Source organism: Musca vetustissima, unplaced genomic scaffold (assembly GCF_032173495.1).
Source record: "Musca vetustissima isolate MV318-11 ecotype Yass unplaced genomic scaffold, APGP_CSIRO_Mvet_v1 utg5857, whole genome shotgun sequence".
Classification (NCBI taxonomy): domain Eukaryota; kingdom Metazoa; phylum Arthropoda; class Insecta; order Diptera; family Muscidae; genus Musca; species Musca vetustissima.
In genome coordinates this window covers 1-15314 of record NW_026884480.1, presented here as the reverse complement: position 1 = coordinate 15314, position 15314 = coordinate 1, and positions in this window count along the sequence as shown.

The window sequence follows — 15314 nt, the reverse complement described above, 5'->3', positions numbered from 1 at the left end:
TTTGTTGTAGATCTCGTTGCGTTGTGGTTCGTTGTCTAGCAGCTAACGGGCAGGTTTCAAAATTTCACAAGAATGGATTGTTTTTTACGATTTTCACGGTTAATCCTTGTTTGATTTTTTTTTAATTTTTCAACACTTGTTTTTATTTTCGATTTCAAACACGTTTAGCTATGAATTACAACAAACGTTGGCAGCAACTACTTTTTCTTTAATAATTTTTTAAATAAATATTTTGTTTTGTATTTAGTTAAAAACTGATAAAACGCTGTTTTGGACGTTTTTTCCTTCTAACCAAAGAAGCAAGTTAATAGAGCGAGTGATAGCGAATCAATGCATGCTCAATGTCCGAGCTCCCAATGTTTATATACCCTCGACGCTGAATTAAACGGTCAGGCGCCGTAGCAGCTGCTGTTAACACAACAGTTGGTTGGCTGTAGAACGTAAACGAACCTTTAAGCCGTGCCGTCACAACCATAACAAAAACAACACAACGAAAACCCCCAACAACATTGGCAATATTAACAGAGAGTTAGATTCAAATGAGTAACACTGACTTCAGACTCTCTTCCCACTCCGCCCCTTCCACTCAACTACTCAACAACAGCCAACAAAGTCAGCAACACACACTTGTTCCCCATACACCACCAATCCCACAGACAATTAACAGCAGCAGCAACAACAAATGAATAAAAGAAAGACAACAAAAAAACCTGTTAACAACAGACCTCCCCAATATGTTAACTTGGCTTAAAAACGGTGATTTTGCCTTTGCCATTGAAACCAACAGAATGCTTCAAGAGGGAGAGAGAGAGAGAGAGAGAGAGGGGAGAGAGATGTGTCTGTGCTGTGTTTTACTCCACAGCATCTTTTTCGTGTGAGAGTACATCGGCTGCTGGCACGAACTACGTCACACCAACAGATGGGGGTTTTTGTTTTGGTTTTGATAACCGTTCTTCTTGTTGTTGTTGCTGCTGCTTCGAATTCATAACAAAACAAGCCTCGTGCGTAAGAAGAGAACTCGTCCCCAAATGAGATGGCAATATGAGCACACATGCGCGCTCTGGCAAAAATGATTCACAAGAAAGCAACAACGACAACAACAAGAGGCCAATCTTTATTTTCTGGGATTTACCTTCCGTTTTGGCCATTTCCACACACACACACACACGCTCAATAATTGTATCAAGTTCAAGTAGCAGTCAGTCAGTCAATCCCAGATGTTTGTCGTCACTCGAATAGCAGCAACAACAACAACAAAACCAAACAGAGCAGTAACAGTATTGTGTTCGGTGTTAACATGTTGTTGAAGGAGGTGTTTAACACCACTTTGGACACGGATGATGGTTTCCCTTTTCTGCAGGGCAAAATAATAAAAAAAATTATGGGGATTTCTGTAATGTGGGGAAATTTTGTCGATTTCATTTTATTCTTGGAATCAGCACATGGAAGTTGACAATTATAATAACGATTTGTGGGCTTTTAGGAAAAAACTGAATTTTGTTATTTAGAACAAAAGGGAAATTGGTTCAATGAATTTTAGAGACATGGATTTTGGGTTGAAAATATTTTTTTCGGGGGACTTGGATTTGGATGGCAAAAGGAATCGAGATATATACATGGTTCCTTTTGAAAATATGCATAGAATCACTTTCTGAGTCGATTTATGCATGTCCGTCCATCTGTCCATGTTAAATTGTAAACAAAGTACAGGTCACATTTATGATCCGATTTGGATGAAATTTGGCACAGCTCATTTATTTTCCCCAAGGACGAACCCTATTGAAATTGGGAAAAATCGGTTCAGATTTTGATATAGCTCCCATATATATTTTCATCCGATTTATGGTAAATGGTGCAGCAAAGTCCCTATATATCTATTCAATTCAGATTTAGATATAGCTCCCATATATATTTTCGTCCGTCCAAAATACCTCTTATGTATTAGAGGCGAGGACTTAAAAAACAGTTTTTCAAGGGGATCGGGCCAAACAATAAGCATACCTGTTTTGATAAAGATCGGTCAATATTTAGCGGGTCAAATGGACCCTGACTTTTGTGTGAAAAATTACAAAATCTTTATTCTATGGCGTATATATTTACTCCTGAAGGACATAGACCCGAGAAGATTATACCATATCCAAGAGGAGTGGTTGGGAGTGGAATTTAAAAAAATAATTTTTATACCCTCCACCATAGTATGGAGGGTATATTAATTTTGTCATTCCGTTTGTAACTCATCGAAATATTCATTTCCGACCTTATAAAGTATATATATTCTTGATCAGGGTAAAATTCTAAGACGATTTAGCCATGGCCTTCCGGCCGTCCGTTTATCCGTCCGTCTGTTGTAATCACGCTATCTTCTGAAGGAATTGAGATAGGGTGCTGAAATTTTGCATAGGGTTGTCTTTTGTCTGCAGGCAGGTCAAGTTCGATGATGGGATATATCGGTCCACGTTTAAGCATAGCTCCCATATAACAGTACCCCCAAATTTTCGGTATTTTGGGGTTCTTGGCGCGTTTTTCCACCGAATACGCTGAAATTTGGTACATTGGGTTCTTATTGGGTACTAAATGTTCCCACAAAAACTTATAAATATAGGTCCACTTTTTTGGTAGCCCCCATATAACGGTGCCTCCTAATTTTCAGTATTTTGGGGGTTTGGATCGTATTTTTCCACCGAATTGGCTGTAATTTATTATTTGGAGTTCTTAATAGGTACCAAGTCTCTCCACAAAAAAATTATAAATATAGGTGAATTTTTCCGGATATCCCCCATATAGGGGACCCCCCAATTCTCGGTATTTTGGGGTTCTTGAGCGCGTTTTTCAACCGAATACGCTGAAATTTGGTACATTGGGTTCCTAATAGGTTCCAAATCTCTCCATAAAAATTATGAATATAGGTCAATTTTTTCGGATAGCACCCATATAAGGGTACCCCCCATTTTCGGTAATTTTGGGGTTCTTGAGCGCTTTTGTTAACCGAATCTCCCTACCAAAAATTATTAATATTCGCCCCTTTTTAGGGTAGTCCCCATATATCCCCCTTTTTTATATTAAATTAGTTGTCTGATTTGTTCCGCGTTTTGAGTTTGGTTCTAAGACTCGTTTGTAATCATTTCATCTGCGGACGATATTAGAACGTAAGGTTCCCCTGATTGGAAGTTCCAGAATTTGAACTAAACTTGGAAGAAACAATAAGATGGGCAAAGTTCGGATGAAATTAAAATTTTCTGAAACGGATTTGGTCCAAAGAAACATGGGATCTAGAACCAATATGAGACACATTTCACAGTGTTAAAGTGTATACACCCTCATTAGCCATAAGGCTGAGGATATACTTATCCTTTAAAAATATCTAAAAATTGTATTATGGTTTACATAATCCGTTTTTAGAAATGTCGGTATAGGTCCACTTTTTGGTATATTCCCTATATTTTCATTTCTAGTACCTGTCAATATATCTATGGTGGATGGTGAAAAGCGGGCCGAACTTTGGATCGGCCCGGCCGAACTTACCGCTTTTTCACTTGTTAATGTTATTTTTTTAGTAATTTATGGGATAAATACATTTTCTTTTATTGTCATATACATTTTTGAAAATATTATCTATGGGATACCTTCCCCAAATGTAAATCATTTTTAGAATCGTTATGGGATTTTTTTTCATAATAAAGAACTATAAATATTTTTTAATCTGAAATGTTTAACGTCAGACACACTCACACGGGTTATTCATAATGAAAACATTTCTACAGAAAAAATACAAATCTACAACAGCAACAAAAACAATAATAATATTGGTTATTATAAATCGATATCGATGACAACAAAAACAAGAAATATGTGTGTGTGTTAAATTACACTACTTTTAACTCTGATTGTTGTTGTTGTATTTTTTGCTTTTGTTCTTTAACGGGTTCTGAGATTCTGTGAACTTGTGCGCTAATCACGGAATCTCCCTTTCACATTCACGATCACAAATGCAAAAGCCAAACAAAATATAAACATGGTATTAACTGGGCGTCAGAGAGGCTAAACAAAGGCAGGTTGGGGCGTTAGCAACAAATTAATGGGGGTAGTTGCCTTTAAAATAATCACAAACGTTTTGCCTCTTAATCAACAGGTGTGCGAACTAAGTGGTGGCGAACTAACATTCTGGGGGTGCAGTCGAGGGGCAAAAAACAAATACTCACACCACTACCGGCTAACATTCACCAGAGTCAGAGGCAAAACAGAAAAAAATAACAGTCAGCCGTTTCAGAATGTTAATTAACAGCCAGCCAGCCAGTCAGCCAACACAGCTTCCCAGACCTAATGTGGACCAAACAACGATTGTTTGAATTTTTTCCAATCAATTGGTGTTTGAACGTCAACGCATGCGCCGCGCGTCATTCGAATATAATTTAAATTTTTAATAACAGAAAACCAATATTTTTTTGATTTTAAAAATACGATTTTCTAGTTGAAAAAAAGTGTTTATTTTTGGTGGGGGATTTTTTTTTCATAAAATAAAAATATTTTTTCGAAATTAGTGACGTCTAAATACCATTTTTTTTGAAATATTGAAAAATGTTTGTTTGCAAAAAATAATGACGTCAATTTTGTCACACTTATTGATTACAATTTTTTTGTTTTATTCAATGATATCGCTTATTAAAATTACCTGTTTTTAGTGGGAATTTTTAATAACAATTTGTTTGAAATAACAACAAAAAATTTTAAATATTTCTAATCATGTGATTATTAAATATTATTAGGGATTTTTATTAATCTTGACAAACATTTTTGGTTTTTTGTTGAATTTTGTGTTATTTTGTGCTGGTTTACCAACACGTGCCGGGAAAAAAGAAACCGTAATATATATATTCAATCGAAAATTGAGTAGTGTTCGGGGCCCCATTCATTCAAAAGTAACGTCCTGACTTCGATTTGAAACAGAGACTTAAATCTAGTTGTGGAAATATCGTGGATTTCTTAAAAATATTTTCTTTGAAGAACAATCAACAAGTCAGATTTTTTTAAAAATTAAAAGTCAGATTTTTTTAAAATTATATTTTTAAACACAGTAAAATAGGGTGGATTTTATAAAAAAGTATTTTTTTATTTAAAAAATCGTGGATTTGTTTGAAATATTATAACAAAAACTCATTTTAAATGGGTTTTTCGAAGCTTGGTCTCTTCGGCAGCTTGATCTGTCAAATTTTTATTAGAGGCGCCGAATTGAAAAAAAAAAAACATTTCAATGATGATTAAATACCTATATTTTTGAGAAATTCTTTTGCATCAAGGATTATTAGAGAGAGTGTTTTTTTAATATTTTGTGGGGGATTTAAAAAAATCTCTAGTACCCGATTTTTTTAATGTGTTTACCATAATTCTTCTTAGAGGCGTCGATTTTAAAAAATTGTTTTCAAGGATGATTGGACTTGGATTTATGAGAAATTGTGTTTTTTTATTAGAGAGGGGGCTTTTAAAACCTTTATATCAAAGATTATTAAAGTGGAGGATTTAAAAAAAAAACCCTAGTGGCCTAGCCCGCAATATCAACTTCCCGATTTGTATACCCTACACAACTATGTTGTCAGGGTATTATAGCTTTGTGCAGCCCCAAAAGTTTGTAACGCCGCGAAATATGGGTCCTAGACCCACCTTTAAGTATACCGATCGTCATGTCTCGACTAGCTGTGTCGGTCTAGACATGTGTGTCCGTCCGCCCGTCTGTCCATTATAATTTGTAAACACGATACAGGCCACAGTTATGGACCAATCTTCACGAAATTTTGCATGTGGGATGGGTTCTGGCCAATGAAGACCCCTATTGTTTTTGGAAAAGGTCGGTTATTATTTAGGGGATGAAATGGACCAACAACTTTATTTTTGTCGGTTTTTCTGGTCGCTCCAGAGGCCGCAATTATGACCCAATCACCGAATTTTTGCACGGAGAAGGGGATCGGGCCAAAGAATAAGTATGGCTGTTTTGATAAAGATCGGTCAATATTTAGCGGGTCAAATGGACCCTGACTTTTGTGTGAAAAATTACAAAATTTGTATTATATATGTACTCGGATGCGGGACTTACACATAAATATTTACAGGTGCTTACGTATTCATATATTATTTAGTAATCCATTACCACACTAGAAGGCGGAAATATAGCGCTGATGGATTTGAAATTTTCCATGAGGTTCAAGTTATGGTCACCGACAACGCTTATAATTTTCGGTGATGATCAGATAATAATTTTGGGATGAAGTGGACCGAAAACTTATTTTTTGGTGTTTGTTTGGTATTTTAGATCGAGTGGATCTATAGGCCAAAATTGAAAGCCGAACATCACAACACAACCCACGTTGAAGGGAATCTGGACAAGTGATTAGAAGGGCTGTACTGAATATTTGTAATATTTGTTGACCTCTAGTCGGTCAAGAGCGTTCAAATATCGCGAAATGTTGTGTGCGTTTTTTTAGAGACGGGGCTTTTAAAACCGTTTTATCAAAGATTATTAAAGTGGAGGATTTTTAAAAAACCCTGGTGGCCTAGCCCGCAATATCAACTTCCCGATTTTTTTAATATATATTTCTTCCTGGATTTGAAGCTTGATTTTTTTATATCCTTCGCCACACTACCACGGCATTATGTCTTTGTGCGTATGTTTGTAAAACGTAAAAGGAAACGAGATAGACACATGGTTCTTTTTCAGAATGTTCATAGAATCACTTTCTAAGTCGATTTATGCATGTCCGCCAGTCAGTCCGTCCGTCCGCCTGTCCATGTTAAATTGTAAACAAAGTACAGGTCGCATTTATGATCCGAATTGGACGAAAATTGGCATAGGTTACTTATTTGGCCCAAGAACGAACCCTATTGAAATTGGGAAATATCGGTTCAGATTTAGATATAGCTCTCATATATATGTTTGTCCGATTTTCGGTAAATAGTGCACAAAACTCCCATTAAATTCTTCGATGTGCACGAAATTGGAATTAAGTGTAGAATGATGTGTGTTAAGTCTCTTGAAAATCGGTTCAGATTTAGATATAGCTCCCAAATATATTTTCGTTCGATTTAATGTAAATGGTGCATCAAAGTCCCTATATATGTATCTTTCGATTTGCACGAAATTTGGCATAGCGTACTGAAATAAGCCTACAATGATGTGTGCTAAGTTTCTTGAAAATCGGTTCAGATTTAGATATAGCTCCCATATATATTTTCGTCCGATTTAAGATAAACGGTGTACCAAAGTCCCTATATATCTTTCGATTTGCACGAAGTTTGGCATAGCGTAATGAATTTGGTCAAGAACGATGTGTGTTATGTTTCCTGAAAATCGGTTCAGATTTATATATAGCTCCCATATATATATTTTCGTCCGATTTAAGATAAACGGTGTACCAAAGTCCCTATATATCGATTTTCACGATATTTGGCATAGCGTACTGAATAAAGTCTAGAATGATGTGTGCTAAGTTTCATAGAAATCGGTTCAGATTTAGATATAGCTCCTATATAATTTTTCTTTCGATTTTATGTAAATTGTGCACTAAAGACCGAAAATTTGTCCGATATAGGTGTACCAAAGTCCTCATGTTTATCAGATATTTATCCAAATAATCAACGAGTGTCCGATTGGTATTTTCTTAAAATTAATGTACATAATTTTGTCCATGTTTGTAAGAAGCAACTCTATATCGGACCAAATGAAAAATTTAGTATTGGTTGCAGAATGACATGCTCATAGATCCAATTTCATTTTACTGGCCGTTCAAAAAATGCGACATCAGTTAGGATTCATCTGTTGAATATACCCAAAAGTGGTGAAGGGTATCATATAGTCGGCCCCGTCCGACTTTACTACTTTCCTTACTGGTTTTTAATTTTATTAAAGGCGTCGATTTAAAAAAAAAATATCGGTGAATTTAAAGAAATTGTAGCGAGGATTATTAGAGTGGAATATTAGAGGCCCGGTATATTTTAAAAATTGTTTCTAAAAGGCACTATGGTTAGGATTTTTATACCCTACACAACTATGTTGTCAGGGTATTATAGCTTTGTGCAGCCCCAAATGTTTGTAACGCCGCGAAAAATTGGTCCTAGACCCACCTTTAAGTATACCGATCGTCATATCTCGACTAGCTGAGTCGATCTAGACATGTGTGTCCGTCCGTCCGTCTGTCCATTATAATTTGTAAACACGATACAGGTCGCAGTTATGGACCAATCTTCACGAAATTTTGCATGTAGGAAGGGTTCTGGTCAATGAAGACCCCTATTGTTTTTGGAAAAGATCGGTTAATATTTAGGGGTTGAAATGGACCAAAAACATTATTTTTGTCGGTTTTTCTGGTCGCTCCAGAGGCCGCAATTATGGCCCAAACACCGCGAATTTTTGCATGAAGAAGGGGATCGGGCCAGAGAATAAGCATGCATTTTTTGATAAAGATCGGTCAATATTTAGTGGGTCAAATGGACCCTGACTTTTGTGTGAAAAATGACAAAATTTGTATTCTATGGTATATATATTTACTCCTGGAGGATGTAGACCCCAGGAGTTGATAGCATATCCAAGAGGAGTGGTTGGCCTTTAAATTGATACCAAATATAGTGATGTATCTACTCAGATGTGGGAGTTACATGTAAATATTTTCAGGTGCTTACGTATTCATATATTATTTAGTAAGGCATTACCACACTAGAGGGCGGAAATATATCGCGGATCGCTTTGAAATTTTCCATGAGGATCCAGGTATGGCCAAGGACAACGCCTATTATTTTGCGGTGATGATCAGATAATAATTTTGGGATGAAGTGGACCGAAAACTTATTTTTTGTGTTTTTTTTTTTCTAGTCGATCTAGAGGTCACAGTTATAACGACTATCACCATACAACCCACGGTGAATGGAATATGGTCAAGTAATTAGGAGGGCTGTACTGAATATTAGTAATATTCGGAAAATTTGTCAGTGTAAGGAAGAGGTGCTGTTGACCTCTAATCGGGCAAGAGGTGCAAATACAGGCTCAGAATAAACATCCGCAGAAAGTTAGAACTCCGAGGTAGTTGTGTAGGTATCGTATGGTCGACCCCGTCCGACTATACTGCTTGGCTCACTGGTTTAAAAATATTCTTTTAATTTTTTTTTTTTCAAATTTTATTAAAGGCGTCGATTTAAAAAAAAATTGTATCGAGGATTATTAGAGTAGTGAATTTTTTAAAATTTAAATAAAGGAGACGAATTGTGATTTTTTTTTAAATTGTAGGATTTGGATTTTTTTAAATATATTAAAAAAAAAGTTGTAGTATACCGATCGTCATATCTCGAGTAGATGAATCGATTTTTGTAAACTCAATACAATATCACAGTTATGGACCAATCTTTATGAAATTTTCTTATTTCTATGTTTATTCCTAAGCCGTTGAAAAGGTTGTTGAATACTTTTCATGAAAATGTTTGTTTTTTTATTAAAAACAATTCAATTTTCATAATTTTAAATTAGATTTAACTACTTCCATTTTTATTTCGGTTTTTTAGTCGTTTGATTTGCCATTCTTTTGCCGATTTTCGATTCAACATGACCACTCAATTTAAAATTTACAACAAATTCTCGATAGGTCAAAACCTTAAAGGATGTGTCAAATTTTATGTTCGGCACATATACAGGCATTATATCTTCGTCCAAATAGAAATTTAACAATGAATGTTCAATTTCCTAAAATTAAATAAAAAATATAAATAAATGAATTATTTTAAAAAATTAAAATATTTACAAATAAAACTCATCCCAGTTCACATTCCATTACCTTCTTAAAGGGACATTGACTGGGCCACACCGTCATTGATTGTTTTATCCTCTGGATCACGGCCTCCGTAATGAAATTCAGTTTATTGTATTTATTGGCAAAAATATCGCAGCCATTTGCCGTTACATTATAAATTGTCCACGGACGGCCATCCGATTTGGTCGAGGTGACCCAATGAGCAATGCGTAACCCCGGTACGTCCTTACGAAAAAATATACTGCCATTGATGGCATGATGATTTTCATGGGATATCAATTTGAAATCGGCGTATTTGACAAATTTCTTATTCCACTCACAATCGAGTGTGTCGAAATCGATTGTAAAGGGGCGCTAAAAAAAATTTAATTAAAATTTGAAATAAATATTCTCTACAAGGATACCTACCGCTGCAAATAGCAACTTTGAAAGATTGGCTACAAAAATAATTGTTAATATATATCGAAGGCACACCATTTGGATTATGTAGTGATTACGGTTGTAGCAAGGCTTTAGATTTTCCAACTAACTACCATTAAAGATTTTTTTTTTTTTTTTTTTGAAATATTTCAAAATTTTATGGATGAAGTCTACTTACAAATAATTAGGGGATAGTAATTTTACGGCATTTGCACCCTAAGTGGGTATTGAAATCAAATTGATATATTTAATATATAATTAATGAAAATGTTAATGGCTTAATGAAAGCTTTAACGAACTGTTGGTATTAATGGCCGTATGGCCGTGGTTGATGACTGTTGGAAAATATACATATAACTTTTTTTAAACCACCCACGCTTTTGAAGCCAAAGCAAGCTTGATCATATGCCGAAAAAAAATATTTTTTTAATCCATGCCAAATTTTCCATTTAGCACACACAATTTCCATAAGTACCCTCTTCAACCTTCCAACAAAACTTCATGCATACCCAGATCCTACACCCAACAATGTTTCCAAATCCAAGTTTGAGGATTCTAAATCTATCGGTTAACCCACAATTCAAATTGTACCAAATTTAGTAAAAAGTAGTACGAATTTCCAAAACTTCCTTCCTAGCCCAAACCTACACTCCCACAGTCATCCAAAATCCAAGTTTCAGGATTTCAACTTTATCGGTTGGCCCACAATTCAAGTTGTACCAAATTTAGTACAGAGTAGTACGAATTTCCAAAACTTCCTACTTAACCCAAACCAACACCCCCACAGTGATCTTAAATCCAAGTTTCAGGATTCCAACCAAATTTCATGATTCGAGTTCTAAATGTTCACCCAAATACAAATTTTCCATTTAGCACAAACAATTTCCATAAGTACTCTCTTCAACCTTCCAACAAAACTTAATGCATACCCCGATCCTACACCCAACAATGATTCCAAATCCAAGTTTCCGGATTCTAAATCTATCGTTTCAACCACAATTCAAATTGTACCAAATTTAGTACAAAGTAGTACGAATTTCCAAAACCTCCTTCCTACCCCAAACCTACACTCCCACAGTCATCCAAAATCCAAGTTTCAGGATTCCAACTCTATTGGTGCACTCGCAATTCAAATTGTACAAAAATTTTGTACATAGGTGTACCAAGTTCCACAACTTCCTACATACCCCAATCGTACATCCCCCCAGTCATACTAAATCCAAGTTTCAAGATTCCAACTTTATCGGTTGACCCACAATTCAAATTGTACCAAATTTAGTACAAAGTAGTACTTAGTTCCAAAACCTTCTTCCTACCCCAAACCTACACTCCCACAGTCATCCTAAATCCAACTTTCAGGATTCCAACTCTATTGATGCACTCGCAATTCAAATTGTACCAAATTAAGTACACAGTAGTGCGAATTTCCAAAAATTCCTACATACTCCAATCCTACACCTCCATAGTGATTCTAAATCAAAATTTCATGATTTCAACTCTATCGCTTCAACCTCAATTGAAATTGTACCAAATTTAGTACACATTAGTACGAATTTCTAAAACTTCCTACATTGAAATACACATTACACCTCCACAATGATCCTGACTCCAATTTCCATGATCCTAGCTCTATTGGTTCACCTAAAATTCAAATTGTACCAAATTTAGTACCATTTAGTACCCATAAGTATTAATTTGTGAAACTGAATGCTGACCCTAATCCTACAGCCCTACAATGATCCTAACTCCAAATTTCATTGTTCCAGCTCTATCGGTTCACCAAAAAAAAAAAACAAATTGTACCAATTTTAGTACGATTTAGTACTTTTCCAAAACTACGTACATATCCTAATCCTACACTCCGACGGTACTGTTACTTTAAATTTTCAGCATTCCAGCTCCATTTGTACCTTCAAATCAAATTTGTACCAAATATAGTACCATATAGTACTTTTCGTACATATGAGTATACGCTTTCCAAACTCTCCTCATATCGACACTTCTAAACCATAATTTACATTCCAAATTTCATGCTACGATATTGTACCAAATTTAGTACATTTCAGTACTTTTCGGATATTTATAGTTCGAATTTCAAAAAAGCCCTTTGCTACGTCTATTCTATACTTCATCAGTGACCCTTAATCCAAATTTCAGAGTTCTAGCTCTACTGTTTCGCCAAATACAAATGGTATCACATTTAGTACTTTTCGTACCGTTCTAGTACGTATTTCCAAAAACCCAGCCTTATCTGTCACCTTTGGACCAAAGGTGAACCCTCACCCAAAATTTCAAGATTCTAGCTTTAGCCGTTTCGTCTGGGCGTTGATGAATCGGTAAATCTGTCAGTCAGTCAATCACTTTACTCTTTATACCCTTCACCACACTGTGGTACAGGGTATTATGTCTTTGAGAATAAGCATAGAGTCGATTTACGCATGTCCATCTGTCCGTCCGTCCATGTATTTTTGTGAACAAAGTACATGTCGCATTTATGATCCGATTTGGATGAAATTTGACATAGGTCACTTATTTGGCCCAAGGACGAACCCGAATTTTGGCACAGCGTATTGAATTAGTTCTAGAATGATGAGTGTTAAGTTTCCTGAAAATCGGTTCAGATTTAGATATAGCTCCCATATATATTTTCGTCCGATTTAATGTAAATTGTGTACCAAAGTCCCCATATATCTTTCGATTTGCACGAAATTTGGCACAGCGTACTGAATTAGGACTAGAATGATGTGTGCTAAGAAATCGGCCCAGATTTAGATATAGCTCCCATATATATTTTCTTCCGATTTTATGTAAATTGTGCACTTGTGTGTCCGATTGCCACACAATTTTGTACAATGAATTGTAGCAGGGACGTACGCAGGGGGCGTCCGAAATAAATTTTTTCACAGTAAATTTATGGTTGCAACAGCGAATTTTTCATTTTGTACTACCGGGCCCCCCGGCAGTACAAATCCTGTGTACGTTGCTGAACTGTAGTTAATCTCTGCCAGGTCTCATTGAAATCGGTTCAGATTTTGATATAGCTTCTACATATATATTTTCGTCCGATTTAACGCCAAATTGACACAAATTTTGCACAACGTACTGAAATTAGTATAACCTATAGGTAGGATATAAATGCTTCAACAAGGTGGGTCCAATCGGCACAAAATATTGCTCTACATACTGAAGTTACTATAACATAAGAAGCAACCCGATATCTGACCAAATGAAAAATTTAGTATAGGTGGCAGAATGACATGTTTATGGATCCATTTTCATGTTAATGGTCCTTTAAAAATTCGACGTCTGTTAGGATTTATCTGTTTAATATGCCAAAGTGGTGGAGGGTATCATATAGGCGGCCCCGTCCGACTTTGCTACTCTCCTTACTGGTTTATTTGTATAGATTATTATACACTCCATTACCAAAATTTTTTTTCTAATTATTATGGCTTTTTAGACGTTTGATTTCCCATCCTTTTGCCGATTTTCGATTCAACATGGGCACTCAGTTTAAGATCAAAAACCAATTCCCGATAATTTAACATAATAAAGGAGGTTTCAAATTTTATATTCGGCATATAGACTGGAAACCATTCTTCGTCCAAATACAAATTTAACAAAGGATATTCAACTCCCTGCAATAACAAAAAAAGCTTGTAACTCAGAAGAAAAAATAATTGTTTATATGGAAATTACCTTATTTAAAGGACATTTGCTGGGCAGCCCTGGCATTGATTGTTTTATCCTTTGGATCACTGACTCCGTTATTACATTCAGTTTATTGTATTTATTGGTCAAAATATCACAACCGTTTGCCGTGACATTGTAAATTTTCCACACACTACCATCCGATTTGGTCGAGGTGACCCAATTCAAAATTCGTATGTCATTAACGTTCGTGCGAAATAACATCGTGCCATTGATGGCCTGATGATTTTGATAGGGTATCAATTTGAAATCGAGGTTTTTAACAATTTTGTTATTAACCTCATAGTCGAGGGCGTCGAAATCAATTGTAAAAGGGCGCTGTAAAATATATAATAAAAAAATATATATATTAACGACAAAGTATTAAAAGAATACCAACCGCCGCATAAATTATTTTTAAAAAAGTAACCACAAAAATTATTGCCAATATATTCCGAAGGCAAGCCATGTCGACAATCTAATCAGAAATATTAAAGAAAATTATTTCTATTTTCCACCGAAGATTTATAATTTAATTTTTTTCAATATTTTTATACCCTTCACCACGCTGTGGTACAGGGTATTATGTCTTTGTGCATATGTTTGTAACAGGCAAAAATAATTGAGATAGACCCATGGTTCCTTTTGAGAATATGCATAGAATCACTTTCTAAGTCGATTTATGCATGTCCGTCCGTCCGTCCGTCTGTCTGTCTGTCCATGTTAAATTGTAAACAAAGTACAGGTCGCATTTATGATCCGAATTGGATGAAATTTGGCATAGGTCACTTATTCGGCCCAAGGACGAACCCTATTGAAATTGGGAAAAATCGGTTCAGATTTAGATATAGCTCCCATATATATATTTAACCGATTTAATGTAAACGGTCCCTATATATCTTTCGATTTACACGAAATTTGGTACAGGCTAATCATTTAGGCCTATAATGATGTCTGCCAATTTTCGTGAAAATCGGTCCAGATTTAGATATAGCTCCCATATATAGTTTCGTCCGATTTCATGTAAATGGTGCCCCAAAGTCCCTATATATCTTTTTATTTGCACGAAATTTGGCATAACGTACTGAATTAAGCCTAGAGTGTTGTCTGCCAAGTTTCGTGAAAATCGATCCAGATTTAGATATAGCTCCCATATATAGTTTCGTCCGATTTCATATAAATGGTGCCCCAAAGTCCCTATATATCTTTTGATTTGCACGAAATTTGGCATAACGTACTGAATTAAGCCTAGAGTGATATCTGCCAATTTTCGTGAAAATCGGTCCAGATTTAGATATAGCTCCCATATATAGTTTCGTCCGATTTCATGTAAATGGTGCCCCAAAGTCCCTATATATCTTTCGATTTGCACGAAATTTGGCATAACGTACTGAATTGAGCCTAGTATGACGTCTGCCAAGT